The following is a 16617-nucleotide window of genomic DNA, read 5'->3' as shown; positions in this document are numbered from 1 at the left end:
CTGCATTATTCATAATAGCCAACAAGTAGAAACAACCCAAATGTACATGAACTGACAAATGGATAAACTGTGGTACATCCAGACAATGGAATATTACTCAGCAATAAAAAGAAATGAGCTACTAAGCCATGAAAAGACACAGAGGAACCTTAAATGCATATTGCCAAATGAAAGAAGCCAATCTGAAAAGGCTACATACCCTATGATTCCAACTATATGACACTCCAGAAAAGGCAAAATCGTAACTGCTTCAGATCCACCTGGGTCAACTTTTTTTTTTTTTTTTTTAATGGAGTTTCACTCTTTGTTGCCCAGGCTGGAGTGCAATGGCACAATCTCAGCTCACTACAACCTCCGCCTCCCGGGTTCAAGCGATTCTCCTGCCTCAGTCTCCCAAGTAGCTGGGATTACAGGCACACACCACCATGCCCAGTTAACTTTTTTGTATTTTTAGTAGAGACAGGGTTTCACTATATTGGCCAGGCTGGTCTTGAACTCCTGACCTCAGATGATCCACCCGCCTCGGCCTCCCAAACTGCTGGGATTACAGGCGTGAGCCACTGGGACTGGCCCCACCTGGGTCAACTTTTAAGTAATAAAGTTGTGAGTTGCTTTTCAGTTGCCATCGACCCTCATGTAACCTGAGCATGCCCAGATGAACCAAGTGTGTAACCACAAGGGGAACCTAAGTGCTTGGACCAAGGGGAGGGGACCAAATTAAGAAGCGGACAGCACCTGGCAGGATCCAGGATCCAGTCAGATCAAGCTCTGGCATTACCCCATGGCAGGACCCAATTATATTATGCCTCCTGGCATCACCTCATTGCAAGATCCAATCAGGTCACACCTCATTATCCTATGATTACAAAATCTGACCCAGCCCCCCGGGGAGACAATGATTTGGGAACTATTCCTGGTATTCTCCTTACTTGTTACAAGAAATAAAATTCCCTGGCTAATTCCTCCTTGGTTATGGTCATTGGGTTGATAATCTGCCAAGTACTAAGCTGCCAAACTCACCCACTGTGGGTAACAAGACTATAGAGACAGTAAGAAGGTCAGTGGTTTCCAAGGGTTCAAGGGGTAGGTAGAGCACAGAGGATTTTTAGGGCAGTGAAATCACTCTGTATGATACTGTAATTGTGGATTCAGGTCCTTACACATTTGTCAAAACAAAAGACAGAACCCTAAGGTCAACTGTCAACTTTGGTTAATAATGATGTCTCAGCGTAGGTTCCTCAACTGTAACAAATGTACCATCCTGCACAAACCTTGCTGGATGTCGCTAGTTGGGGAGTGTATGTATGTGTGGGGGCAGAGGATATATGGGAACTCTCTGTACTTGCTACTCAATTTTACTGTGAACCTGAAACTGTTCTTAAAAATAGAGTTTAGTAAGCCAGGTGAGGTGGCATGTGCCTTTAGTCCCACCTACTTGGGAAGCTGAGGAGAGAGGATCATTTGAGCCCGGGAATTTGAGGGCAGCCTGTGCAACACAGCAAGCTCTTCCTCACTACGTAAATAAAATAAATGCAGCTAAAAAAAAAAAAAGAAAAAGAAAACAAAAGTGGAAGGAGGCCCCAGGCCAAGGAACACAAGCAGCCTCTAGAAGCTGGAGATGACAAGGAAACATTCTCCCCTAGAGCACCAGAGGGAACACAGCCATAGGGATATCTTTATTTATTTTTTATTTTTTATTTTTTTCTTGAGACAGAGTCTCACTCTGTCACCCAGGCTGGAGTGCAGTAGCGCCATCACGGCTCACTGTAGCCTCAACCTCCTGGGCTCAAGCAATCTTCCTGCCTCAGACTCCCAAGTAGCTGGGACCACAGGCACACACTACCACACCCAGCTAATTTTTGTATTTTTTGTAGAGACAGGGTTTTGCCATGTTGCCCAGGCTGGTCTTGAACTCCTGAGCTCAAGTGATCTACCTGCCTCAGCCTCCCAAATTGCTGGGATTACAGGTGTGAGCCACTGCACCTGGCCGACGTCTTGCTTTAAGCCCAGTGAGACCCATTTTGGATTTGTGACCTCCAGATGTGTGAGATAATACATCTGTGTTATTCAAAGCCACCATGTCTGTGGTAATTTGTTATAGCAGCCATAGAAAACAAACACAATAGCATTGTTTCACTAAATGCACCATGGTTATATAAGATAATAACAATAGAAGCTCAGTGAAGACCACACAAGAAGCCTCTGTGCTATCTTGGGAATGCTTCTGTAATCTAAACTTATTTTAAAATTAAAGTGTTTTTTTAAAGAGGCTAGGATTTGCCAAAAATAAGCAGGTAAGGCTGTTACTGAACTGAACTGGCCCCATTTGCCCACACACTTTGGAAAGCCAAACACTGAACCGAGTTTCTGTAGAAAGAGTAGTTTACTGCAAGGCTGCCAAACAGGGAGACAGGAGTCAGCCTCAAGTCTGTCTCCCCAGTCTGGGAGTTGGGGCAGGTCTGATAGTTAGAGGGTAATGAGGCATGATCTGACTGGATCCTGGATCCTGCTGTCTGGTTTCTGCTTCCTTTTTTTTTTTTAGAGTGAGACAGAGTCTCACTGTGTCACCCACGCTGGAGTGCAGTGGCACAATCTCAGCTCATTGCAGTCTCTGCCTCCTGAGTTCAAGCGATTCTCATGCCTCAGCCTCCCAAGTAGCTGGGATTACAGGCACGTGCCACCAAGACCAGCTAATTTTTGTATTTTTAGTAGAGACGGGGTTTCACTATGTTCAAGCCAGGCTGGTCTTGAACTCCTGACCTCAGGCGATCCGCCTGCCTCAGCCTCTGAAAGGGCTGGGATTACAGGCACATGCCACCACACCCAGCTAATTTTTGTATTTTTAGTAGAGACAGGGTTTCACTATGTTCAGGCCAGGCTGGTCTTGAACTCCTGACCTCAGGTGATCCGCCTGCCTCAGCCTTCGAAAATGCTGGGATTACAGGCATGAGCCACCATACCTGGCCAGGTTTCTGCTTCTTAATTCATTCCCTGTTCCTTGGTCTGAGCAATTAGGTCCTGCCTGTGGTTGCGCACTTGGTTTATCTGGGCACGCTCAGGTTACATGACCTTCAACCTGGAAAAACAACTCACAACTTTGTTACATAAATGTGGAGTCAGATTGGTCGGATGCAATTACAAGACTCATGGCCTGGGTCCCAAGCAGCAGGCAATGGAGACTTTCCCCTCCCAATTCTATCCCACCTCCTTATGACAAGGAGCCCTGACACAGAAACCAGAAAGAAAACCAAGAATTTCCTGAAGGGACTGCCCAAAGGGAACCTAACCAACTGATGATGCGCCAGTTTTAAAGAAGAGGCAACTCCTTTGCAGCAGGGACTGCGTGCCCCTTGCAAGAGAGAAATTGAGTCATTATTCAAAGATTAGAGTTTGAGCAGTAACGAAGTAGAAAATGTGCTAAACATCTGGCACAAGATCAACAGATACTGGTTATGGACAATGATGATGCTCTGCCAGCCCTATGTAGTGTCATTTAGTAAGCATAGCAATGGTTTCTAGACATATATATGTATGTATATATATCATATATATACACATATATAATATATATATCATATATATACACATATATGATATATATATCATATATATACACATATATGATATATATATCATATATATACACATATATGATATATATATCATATATACACATATATGATATATACACACATATCATATATGATATATACACACATATCATATATGATATATACACATATATATCATATATGATATATACACGTATATATCATATATGATATATACACGTATATATCATATATGATATATACACGTATATATCATATATGATATATACACGTATATATCATATATGATATATACACGTATATATCATATATGATATATACACGTATATATCATATATGATATATACACGTATATATCATATATGATATATACACGTATATATCATATATGATATATACACGTATATATCATATATGATATATACACGTATATATCATATATATGATATATACACGTATATATCATATATATGATATATACGTATATATATCATATATATGATATATATACGTATATACACATATATATATGATATATATACATATATACACATATATATATGATATATATACATATATACACATATATTGTGTGTGTGTGTGTGCGTGTGTGTGTGTGTGTATGTGTAACTATTCCTTGGATTGAGGAAAGTAGAGTCTTAACAAACTAGATTTTCCATTTTAAAAGTTATATTATTGCCGGGGACAGTGACTCGCACCTATAATCCCAGCACTTTGGGAGGCCAAGGTGAGCAGATGGCTTGAGTCCAGGAGTCTGATACCAGCCTGAGCAACATGGCAAAACTTGTCTCTACAAAAAATACTAAAATTAGTTGGGCATGGTGGTGGGTTCCTGTAGTCCCAGCTACTTGGGAGGCTGAGGTGGGAGGATCACTTGAGTCCAGGAGTTTGAGGCTGCGGTAAGCCATGACTGTGCCACTGCACTCCAGCCTGGACAACGGAGTGAGATCCTGTCTCAAAACAACAACAACAACAAAAAGTCATATTATGATTATTAAGAAATTAAGCAATTTTACCAAGATTTATTAATCTTGGTAAATCTTACTAATCTTGCTTGGTACCAATGTTACCAAGCAACATTACCAAGATAAAAAAGCATTAACATTAAATTCTAAGCTATTTGCATCACCCAGCCTGCCCTTCAGCATGAGGAATATCACACACTCCATGATTACTTCCACCCCAGGGCTTTCAAAAGGACTCAGTCGGCATCGTGCCCCTCCCACCTCCCAAATCTCTCACCCTGACTTATCTTCTGAGCTGAGGGCATCTGCGAATCTCTTCAATTCAACTTCCTCTTCCACCCAGCCCCTCTGCTGGGGTACCTTCCACTGGAACAGAATGTTTCTTTCCATCCAGTTCTGCACTCAGAAGTTTGGGTCACCTTCAAGACCTCTGTCTCCTTTGCTCCAACCTCTAGGTTATAGACACCTCTCTCCTGCGGACTCTCCTTTTAAACTGTCACTCCTGCATCTGCCTCATCCCGTCTGTTCTCTCTGCCACGGCCGTAGTCCAGGGGACTTTTTATTTTATTTATTTATTTATTTATTTATTTATTTTATTTTATTTTATTTTTTGAGACGGAGTCTTGCTCTGTCGCCCAGGCTGGAGTGCAGTGGCATGATCTCTGCTCTCTGCAAGCTCCGCCTCCCGGGTTCACGCCATTCTCCTGCCTCAGCCTCCCGAGTAGCTGGGACTACAGGAGCCCACTACCATGTCCGGCTAATTTTTTATATTTTTAGTAGAGATGGGGTTTCACCGTGTTAGCCAGAATGGCCTCGATCTCCTGACCTCATGATCCGCCTGCCTTGGCCTCCCAAAGTGCTGGGATTACAGGCGTGAGCCACCATGCCCAGCTATTTATTTATTTATTTTTGAGATGGATTCTCACAATGTCGCCCAGGCTGGAGTGCAGTGGTGGGATCTCAGCTCACTGCAACCTCCACCTCCTGGGTTCAAGTGATACTCCTGCCTCAGCCTCCCCAGTAGCTGGGATTACAGGCATCTGCCACCACGCCTGGCTAATTTTTGTATTTTTAGTAGAGACAGGTTTTTTGCCATGTTGGCCAGGCTTGTCTCAAATTCCTGACCTCAGGTGATCCACCCACCTCAGCCTCCCAAAGTGCTGGGATTACAGGCGTGAGCCACTGTGCCCAGCCTTCAGGGTACTTTTGAGATGGCCACAGTTTCCTCTTCTCTCTAACACATCCTGCTGTATTGGCTGCCCCTGGGGCTTCCACTGCCTCTTTCCTGTCTTGGAAGGACATCAATGCTCTTCACAATCTGGACGCAGACTTGCCTTCCCTCCCACTGAGTCTGTCTTATATGTGTCCGCACCAAACCAAAGGACCTGCACCTTGGAGAATGCCCAGTCACATCAGTACCTGGTACTCTGGGCACAGGCCACTGTCTCTGGCTGGAAGCTCCCCGCCTACCCGACCCCTGACATGTTCCTCAATTTGGGGGCCACATTCAGTGCCTCCTTCTCTCAGATGCTCACTTTAACCCCTCCTGTCAGAAAGACTGGAGCCCCCTTGTGGACCACCCACTCTGCTCCCAGGGCACATTGCTCTTCCTTTCTTGGGCTTCTATGTGGGTCAGCCTTGTATTCTGTGATTTGAGCATCAATCTTAGCTTCTTTACTAAAGTTCAAGCTCCCTTGGGGCAATGTTTATTTACAGATCCAGCAGAAAGGCTGGCTTGTGGTTTATGACAGCGTCTTGTTAAAGCAGTAGCAAAGAAGGCCAGGCGCAGTGGCTTACGTCCGTAATCGCAGCACTTTGGAAGGCCGAGGCGAGTGGATCACCTGAGGTCAGGAGTTCGAGACCAGCCTGGCCAACATGGTGAAACCCCGTCTCTACTGAAAATACAAAAATTAGCCAGGTGTGGTGGCAGGTGCCTGTAATCCCAGCTATTCAGGAGGCTGAGGCAGGAGAATCACTTGAATCTGGGAGACAAAGGTTGCAGTGAGCCTGGGCAACAGAGCGAGACTCTGTAACAAAAAAAAAAAAAAAAAAAAAAAAAAAGCAGTACCAAAGAATGCAAGATTGGCAGGCAACGTCACAGGCCTTGGGTCTCAGCTCTGCGGCTCCCTAATTGTGTGACCTGGGGAAAGTCTGTCAGCTGCCATGTGCCTCAATTTGCATATCTGTAACATCAGGATGGTAAATACATACCTCACAGGTCTGTTGTAGGATAAAATGAGTTAATCCAGAAATAAAACTCTTCAGAACAGTGTCTGGCACATGTCAAGTGCTTAGTAGGTTTTGGGTATTATTATTCTTGGGCCCCAGCTGGAATTGCTGTGTCAGGATCTCTCTCTTATTTTTTTTTTTTTTGAAATGGAGTTTCGCTCTCATCACCCAGGCTAGAGTGCAATGGTGCAATCTAGGCTCACTGCAACCTCTGCCTCCTGGGTTCAAGTGATTCTGCACCCTCAGCCTCCCGCGTAGCTGGGATTACAGGCATGCGCCACCACGCTCTGCTAATTTTTGTATTTTTAGTAGAGATGGGTTTCCCCATGTTGGCCAGGCTGGTCTCGAACTCCTAACCTCAGGTTATCTGCCTGCCTTGGCCTCCCAAAGTGCTGGGATTACAGGCGTGAGCCACTGCACCCAGCCTGTGTCAGGATCTCTGACAGTGCATTTAGACAAGTGTGATTCTACTACATGCTAGATTCTGTGGAGCATTAATGTAACCTCAACCTTTCATTTTATAAATGAAGAATTTAAGGGCCAGGTAGGCGAAATAACTTACCCAAGTTCCAAAAGGACTTGCATAATCCACTATCTAGTCTACCTTTCACAGGTTTGAACAGCTCCAGCAGCACCAATCAAGTTTGATTTTCAGATGCCTTTCCCACCCCACCCAGGGGTGCTTTGATCTCAGGGCCAGGCTAGAGGGCACCAGAGCCCATGGAACTGGCACAGAAAGGAAGCCCAGCTTTGGCCACTACACCCAACTCCTTTTACATCTCCAGATAGAGAACCAGAGCCCATGAATTACCACTTCTCTCATTTCCTCCATCCCAAGCTCCCCACATTCATAAATGAGGATGACATTGACCATCAGATGTGTTCTCCAGTCTGACCACACCCAGCTGAGGCTGGGGACCTTGCTGTGATTTGTGTGGGTGACTCAGGAGATGCTGAGACAGGCGCCCTGGAGTCTCCAGGCTTCTCGGGCCCAGAAACAGAGAAGCCACTGAGAAGACATAGGACAGTGCCATTGGGGAGCAAACATCCACTTCCTTTTCCAGCCAGACTTGAAAGAAAATCACCCCTTCTCTTTTTCGTCCCATACAAACCTGCAAAAACCCAAGAAACTCTATCTTACAATATTCTCAGCTCCTTAAATAAATTGTAGTTTTCGGTCAGACAAGAGCCGCCATGCTAAGGAGTGCATTTCTCTGTCACATGGTGGAAGTGAATGAAGGGATATGGTTAAGTTCAGCGCCCTTGCCTTAAAGGAAGAGAGTCTGGCTCAGGCACGGTGGCTCACGCCTATAATCCCAGCACTTTGGGAGGCTGAGGCGGGTGGATCACCTGAGGTCAGGAGTTCGAGAGCAGCCTGGCAAACATGGTAAAACCCCGTCTCTACTAAAAATACAAAAAATTAGCCGGGCGTGGTGGCAGCACCTGTAATCCCAGCTACTCGGGAGGCTGAGGCAGGAGAATCTCTTGAACCCGGGAGGCAGAAGTTGCAATGAGCCGAGATTGCACCACTGCACTCCAGCCTGGGCAACAGAGCGAGACTCTGTCTCCAAAAAACAGGAAAGGAGCCTGCTCTTGCCCTGCCCTTTCCAGCTCCCTTTCTGCTACCAGGAATGTGGACGTGGCTGAGAGCCATCGTGAGGGTGGCACCTGGGAAAGGCAGAGAGACAGAGAGGGGGTGCCAGGGCCCCCAAGAATCCCCAGAGCGGAGCATCAGTGCCCAGCTTACCTGCACGTGTGGGAGAAAGACACTTGTCTCTTATGGGAGCCATTTGGATTTCATATCAGCTAAACCACACTCTAGTCTAGAATTCAGGAATCCGGTACAGAGTCCTATTTTCTTCTGCTCTGGGCTGCCCGAGCCTGGCAGCGAGGCATGGATTTGGATTCTGAAAGAACACTGGCTTTAGATTCAGAGAGATTCAGGCGTGAATGTGGGCTCTGACATTTACTACCTGTACCAGTTTGCTAGTGTTGCAGTAATCAAGTACCACAAACTGGGGGGCTTAAACAACAGACATTGTCTCCTGGTTCCAGAGGCCAAAGTCCAGGATCAAGGATTGGTAGGGCTGTGCGCCTTCTGGAGGAGCTAGGAAAGGATCTGATCCCGGCCTCACTCCTGCCTTCTGTGGTTTCCTTGGCTTGTGTACACATCACCCCTTCATCTCTGCCTTAATCTTCACGTGGCATTCTCCCCCAGTCTCCTCATGTAGGCTTCCCTCTGTCTCTGTGTCCAAATCTTCCTTTTTTATAAGGACACCAGCCACATTGGATTAGGACCCACCCTAATGACCTTGTTGTAATTTAACTATCTCTGTAAAGACCCTAACTCCAAATACAGCTGTACTCCGAGGTCTTGGGGGCTGTGCATATCTATTTTGGGATAACACAACTCAATCCACCATAATAACTCTCTGCACTAACAGACTTTGGTGTTAACATCCCAGTTAAAAATCTCAGTTTCCCCAGTAGAAGCCCCCAGCACACACCTTGGAGCTGGTCTCTGCAGTTGTCACGTTTACACTTGAAAGTAGGTGCCACCTCCCATCAGCCAATCATCACTAAATGTGTGTGGTGGCCTTTGCTGTTTTTTCTGGCTACTCTCGGTCTCCAGACCCCCTTTGCCTTATGAGCCTGGGTGACCAGCAGGGCCCCTCTACCACAAAGATGATACAAATGCCAGATATTTAGGATCTCAGCCTCCCTTAGAGCTGCACTGCCTCCACTGTGGTCCTCCAGCTATCTCAGTCAGTGACTCTGTGAGTTACTCAACAGCCTTTTAATATAACCCCTTTTCACTAAATCAGCCAGTCTGTTCTATTGCTTGCAAGTGACAGCCTTGACAGATACCATACAATATTCAACGTCCAAATAGTTGATTAGGAGAGTGGCAGCAGCTTCCAGATGACCCATGAGGATGCATACAGTAAGACAATTGGCTTGGAAGCCACACAGTATAGTGGCTTTCGAGTCAGGAAGACTCAGATTCAAATCTCAGCTGTGCCACTTACTAGCTGAGAAACCATGAGAAAGTGAACTAGCCTCTTTGAGCCTCATTTTCCTCCTCTGTGAAATGGTGATTATAGTAAACTACTTAATAGAATTGTTGGGGGAATTCAACGAGATAATGCAGGATAATGCAGCTAAAACCCATACTGTATATGATTATTCATTTTATGTGTCAACTTGACTGAGCCACGGAGTGCCCAGATATTTCGTCAAACATTATTCTGGGTGTGTCTGTGAGGGTGTTTTTGGGTGACATTAACACCTCAATTCAGCAGGCTGAGTAAAGCAGATGGCCCTCTCTCATGTGTGTAGGCTTCTTCCAATCATTTGAAGGCCTGAATAGAACAAAAAGGTTAACCTCCCCTAAGCAAGAGGGAATTCTGCCAGCAGATGGCCTTTGGACTTGAATTATACCATCAGCTCTGGTTCTCCAGCTTGCTGAATGAAGATCTTGGAACTTGTCAGCCTCCATAATTGCATGAGTCAATTTATTATGATAAATTTCTTTCTATATCTATGTCTTTACCTATACCTGTTACCAATATTGACGTCCATATAGGCATAGCTATAGATATAGACATAGACAGATAGATATGGATATAGATTAGATATAGATACAGATATAGATATCTCCTATTGTTTGTTTCTCTGGAGAAGGCTAACACACTGTGACACATGGAACAATAGTGTATACTTAGTAACTATGGCAGCTAATTGTTGTTGTTAATTTTATTATGATGCTACAATGTGGCCAGCATACAGGGCCCCAGCCACAGCCCCTCAAACACTGTGGCAGCATCCTCATATTTTCCCCAAGTGTGGGGAAAATCAATGGCCTTTCTTTTTAAACTCTGAACCTGCTACCTCTCTCTTGCCTCTCCCAGCACATAGACAGGTGCATGTGCACACACACGGCATGCAATTCCTGGAGACAGTGCTGGATAAGATCAATGGAGGGGGCAGGAGTGGGAGGGGGAATGCTTTGAGCTCTCAAAGGTGCATTGCAAATTTCTGCTCTGGCATAGTAACCATTCACTCCCACAGCCCTGGGACATGGGGATGACATTCAGTCACCTCCTCCTCTTCACAAGATGCTAACCTGCTGCCTCCTAGACAAAAGAAAGCACATGAACCACCAAGGGCTGCCGTAGAGGCTGCCTTTCAGGGCTCTGGTAAGAGAAGAGAGAATGTGGCCAGTGGGAGGGTGTCCCTGGGGCCCATTGATGTAGATAATACCCACTACCCCCATCTCCCGCCCACTATGCCCATCCTAGAATGGCTTTCAAAGGGGTGACTCAAGGTCACCTGGCCATGGAGAAGGACTCAGCTCTGCCAAGTGGTACTGAGGCAGCCTGGACGCAGCTTGGCTGGATCAACTCACCCAGCACCCAGCCTCATGGCAGGACACCCATCAATTCCTGTCTTCTTCCCATCAAGGCTTTTGCTGTCCAAGTCTGACTGCCCCTTGGATAAACAAGAAGCCTGGAACAAGTCCAGACCAGGGTCTTGCTCACAGGCTTCAAAGCTGGACGTCAGGTATCAATGCCAACCAGGAAGTTTGCTGAATTGCAAGTTCCCCACCAACCACAGCTCAAAAACATAGCAACAGAACCCCTGGGGCTAGACCCTGAAGCTGCATTTTTTACAAGTTCCCCACAAATATGTCAGCAGGCACAAAGACCTGGGCAGAGGAAACAGCCTGAGCTGCAGGGGATTATCTTCCCTTCCTGGAGACAGATATCCTGGTTTCTTGGCTCATATGACTTTAGGCCATTCATTGCTTGACTTCTCTGGGCCTCAGTTTCCTAATCTGAAATATGGGAGACACTTTTTTGGGGCATATGTGAAAAAACGAAATATGCTGAAACAGGGAAACTTCCCTTGTCCCCCTCACAGGGCATGTGACGGGGGAGTGGCTCACTTCTTCAGTGCCCCACTGCTCAAAACTCTAGGGGAGCATACAGACAGGCAGGCTGTGGGGCTCTGACCCCACGGCAGTGTCTAGATGCGAACGTTTACAGCTAAAGGCCCAATGGGCGTGTGTTACAGGGTGCTTTTTTAGTTTGCCGTCTATAGGCGGCTTCTGTTAGCTCAATTAGACCCCTGCCTTATCGCAAGGACAGAGGGCTTTCTGTATGCCGGGGTTTCCTGCCTTGGTGTACTGGAAGAATCGGATCACAGGTGGGCTTGGAGAATGAGTACAAGGTTTTATTGAGTGGAAGTAGCTCCCAGCAAATGGGGGAGCCAGAAGGGAGATGGCTTTCCCCTGCAGTCAAGCTGGCCCGGGCTCTCCTCCAACTACCCCAGCCAAACTCAGTGTTATTCTGCTGGCCTGCCGGAGAGCAGGTGCCTATGGGTGTGTTGCTCCGGACATCCAGCCACCTGCGTGCTCCTCAACTGATGCGCTCCTCTCTATATCCAGCTATGTGTGTGTCTGCTTGCTGGGGTGTCAGGGCTTTTACAGGCACAGGATGGGGGCTTGGCAGGCCAGGGTGGTCTTGGGAAATGCAACTTTTGACAGAAAAGCAAAAATGCCTGTCCTCACCCAGGTCTGTGGGGGTGGAGCCCTACCAGGGACCACACCCTCCTCTACCCAGCATTTCCCTTCCCCTCTTCTGTATCATTTAAAGGGACCACACTCTTCCCATCCCAGCACTCTCATATCAATGGGAGCGATAATAGTTCTATCTCAATGGACTATTTAGAGAATTAACCCAGCATACATAAAAGATCAATAATTGTTAGGTGTTATTATTGAAGAAACAACTATTCCCTTGCAAACCTTCTTTTTCCCAGAAGTGAAATGGGAAAAATCATGTACTTCAAAGCAACTACTGTATCTTTTAGAGTATACAAGCAAGCCCAAGAAACACTCATTTGCAAAAGCAGCTTCATAATGTACCAAGGTATTTTACTTTTATTTATTTATTTTTAAAGCTGGGGTCTCACTATGTTGCCCAGGCTGACCTTGAACTCCTGGGCACAAGTGATCCTCCCACCTTATTCTCCCGGGTAGCCAGGACTACAGGCCTAAAATATTTAAAAATAAATGAATAAACAACTACAACTTACTGACCAACTTATTTGTGTCAGATTCCACAAACAATTCTGTCTGATGGGTAGTATTATTTCCATTTTAAGATAAGGAAGCTTATATCACCAATGGCAAAGTTGGGATTTGAACACAGACCTCATTCTGGAACGTGTGCTATTCTGTCTCCACAAAGCTGGTTAGTAACAGCCTATTCATTGGCAGGAGCTTCTGAAGCATCCTTGTTTTCCCAGTTATAAATCCACATTAGTATTGCTCGGCGAAATGGGGTTATATAAGTAAGCCCTGCAGTTAATAGTGTTTTTCCAATATAAGCAAAGAATGCCAGTAAGAAATGGCAGTAAATATTTTACAATTTTAACTCATTAATCTTGAACTGAACACATGCCTCTAAGGAAATGATGCTTTACAATTTGTAAAGTAAGAAACAGCCTTTCTTAGTAAGGATACTTTCACACTCTTCGGAGTTTTTGCTTCCATCCGCCCTCAGCTCTGTGATCTGCATCCTCCATTGATTTTGTCAACACCCTCAGGTAGGGTCAGAGTTTAAATTTACATCTCTTGGAAAAAAGTCACACCTTCGGAGGTGTGACCCAGAACTCCCACTGAACTCAGTTCCTGGGAAAGGAGGCTGTCTTGGTCACAACAACATGTAGCACAGGGCTTTTTGCACAAAGTGGATTCTCAATGGATGTGATCTGAAATAATGCAAATCACTGTTGTCATGGTTTTTCTAAAGATATGAGGAAAACTGAAGGCATCTATTTTGTTCAAGTAGCCTTTCTCTGGAGAATGTTCTCTGAGTTAAAGAAGGGGAAAGGAGGCCAGGTACAGTGGCTCACGTCTGTAATCCCAGCACTTTGGGAGACTGAGGCGGGTGGATCCCTTGAGGTCAGGAGTTCGGGACCATCCTGGGCAACATGGTTGTTGAAACCCTGTCTCTATCAAAAATATAAAAATTAGCTGGGTGTAGTGGTGCGTGCCTGTAATCTCAGCTACTTGGCAGACTGATATGGAAGGATTGCCTGAGCCTGGGTAGCAGAGGTTGCAGTGAGCCGAGATGGCACTACTGCACTCCAGCCTAGGTGACAGAGTGAGACCTCGTCTCAAAAAAAAAAAAAAAAAAAGAGGCCAGGGAGATGGTTGGGAAAGGAGCTGTCTCTGACAGTTTGACGAAGAAAACTCAGGATATAGATATATACCCCTTGTTATGGTTAATACTGAGTGTCAACTTGATTGGATTGAAGGATATAAAATATTGATCCTGGGTGTGCCTGAGAGGGTGTTGCCAAAGGAGGTTAACATTTGAGTTAGTGGGCTGGGAAAGGCAGACCCACCCTTAATCTGGGTGGGCACCGTCTAATCAGCTGCTATTGCAGTTAGAATATAAGCAGGCAGAAAAATGTGAAAAGAGAAACTGGCCTAGCCTCCCAGCCTGCACCTTTCTCCCATGCTGGATGCTTCCTGCCCTAGAACATCAGACTCCAAGTTCTTCAGTTTCGGAATTCAGACTGGCTCTCCTTGCTCCTAAGCCTGCAGATGGCCTATTGTGGGACCTTGTGATTGTGAGAATTAATACTTAATAAACTCCCCATTACATACATGTATCTGTTCTTTAGTTCTGTCCCTCTAGAGAACCCTGACTAATACACCTCTGTTCTCGTGAACAATAAAAAAATAACTTTAGGGACCCCAATATTTTTAACAGTTCAGCTTAGCCAATATTTTTGAGGATCCTGCTGTGTACTGGACACTTGAACAGGTGCTGTGGAGCTGAAGATAAATGAGGACTCACTCAAATCCTAACAGAGCTGATTTTCTACTAGAGGAGAAGTACACAAGAAGATCCAGACATGGGAGGCTTCTGGACATTTCATCTAAGATAGGCACATTTCTACTCTGTTATGCTGAAAACTGCTTTGCCATTGCAACCAAATCATGACTTCCATAGATTAATTTTTTTCTAGGGCCTTAGCTCAATTAATGGTGTTTGGAAAATAATCTTTTTTTTTTCCATATCACATCTTTCTTCCTAAGTGCCACAGTAGCTTGAAACTAATTTTAACAAAGTCTTTCAAAATATTCCACCTTTTGGAGAGGGAGTAAATGGTAATAACAGTTTATTAATCACAGAAAATATATTTGCATTGTAAATTTGAATTGGTAACTTTGCATAATGAGAAGTTGAAATCGCAACATATACAAGGAGCAAAAAAGCAATTCGAGCCCCAATTTATGACTAAACAGTCATCTTGTCTTTTTTATTTGCTCTATTGTTTACCACTGCCTTCCTCAGTATTTATTTTAATCCATTTCTCTAAACAGATATTAATAAACTTGAGAACTTCCGTTGTGCCCTTCGCCTAAACACAAGCAAAACAAATTTATTTTCTTCTATTATAATTGACTTATTTTTCCATTATTCGAGTTTGCTTCTCATGAGTTGCATGTGAAGTACGGAATGTTTGCAGGATGTACAATTTAGCCATTTTGGATTGCATCCATTTCTCCAGAACGACACTGATTGCAACATTAATTAAATCATTCTGCAGAGTTTTAAAGCAGAATCAGTGACTGAGCCTTGACCAGAAGGAGAATGAGTGCCAGCAGCGGAGGCCTGGGGTTTTCAGAGACAGATTTTCCCACGGAGGCAGGGATGGAGGAGGGAGGTGAAGTGGGTGGGGGAAGCCGCAGTCCCACCTCTCTCATGAGGATAGAGGTAAATTCTTGCACCGGCCGTGACACCTCAGAGGTAAGGCAAAACTATAGGATAAAATGCACAGATACTGTTCTCTCCACATCCACCCAAGTTTTTTTAATGTTCTACCCAATGTTCTGTCCAGTGTTTCAGGACTTCTGACCCTGCCTGCAAAATAATGACACCCATGGCTCTCTCAACTATGCCCTCCCCATTGGTGAGGGAAGGGGATGTTGGCTTAGAGCTCAGCTTCCCCTGTTAGGGCTTCCTTAGCACTCAGCCAAGCCCATATCCTCAGCTCTCTTCCCTACACAAATTCCCCATCTAACCGCCTTCCAAAAACTCCATGCTCACCTCTTCCATCTCCGGGGCTACCATCCCAGGAGCCTTCCAGATGCTCCCTAAGCACCATGCCATGATCTCCAAGAGACCCCACTGCTGATCAGCAGGAGGCCTGGGAAAGAGCGGTCACAGGCAACGAAGTTTCTCCATGACCAGCAAGCCAGCTCCTATGCCGGGCCAGTTTCAGGGACCAGACAATAAAGCTGGCCGTGAAGCCCTGGAGGCCAATTATTTATGATGCTGGGAGAGAAAGAAGACAGGGTAGGGTGCTTTCTGCTTGGCCCATCAGCCTGCCTGAGCCCACAAGGCTGTGAGTCCCTTTGAAATGGCCTTAGGACTCATCTTTTGACCCTTCTGATCCACAGCCTGCTCCCCTGAAGAGCTCAAGATGACTTTCTGTTCTTACCATTCACTCATTTGAAACTTGATCATAGGTGGCCTGGGGACATCTCTTGTCTTATTCTTTAGCTTTTAGATTATGATTTAACTTTTTCCCATGGGATGTTTGATCTCAGTTCCTTGAAGGCAGAGAAGCCCCTGGTGACAGGTGGCAGTCTGGACATGTTGTAGGCATGGCAGGGACTAGGAGAATCAGTTGTTCTTGGGTCTACACCCAAGATGCACAATGTTAAGATGCACGTCAGGAAGCAGAACAGATGACAGAGCTTTTGTTTCGAGAGCACGCAAACAAGGAGAATGTGAGGCATTTTT

Source organism: Pan paniscus, chromosome 14, assembly GCF_029289425.2.
Source record: "Pan paniscus chromosome 14, NHGRI_mPanPan1-v2.0_pri, whole genome shotgun sequence".
In the NCBI taxonomy this organism is placed as follows: Eukaryota; Metazoa; Chordata; class Mammalia; order Primates; family Hominidae; genus Pan; species Pan paniscus.
This window is presented reverse-complemented; position numbering follows the sequence as displayed.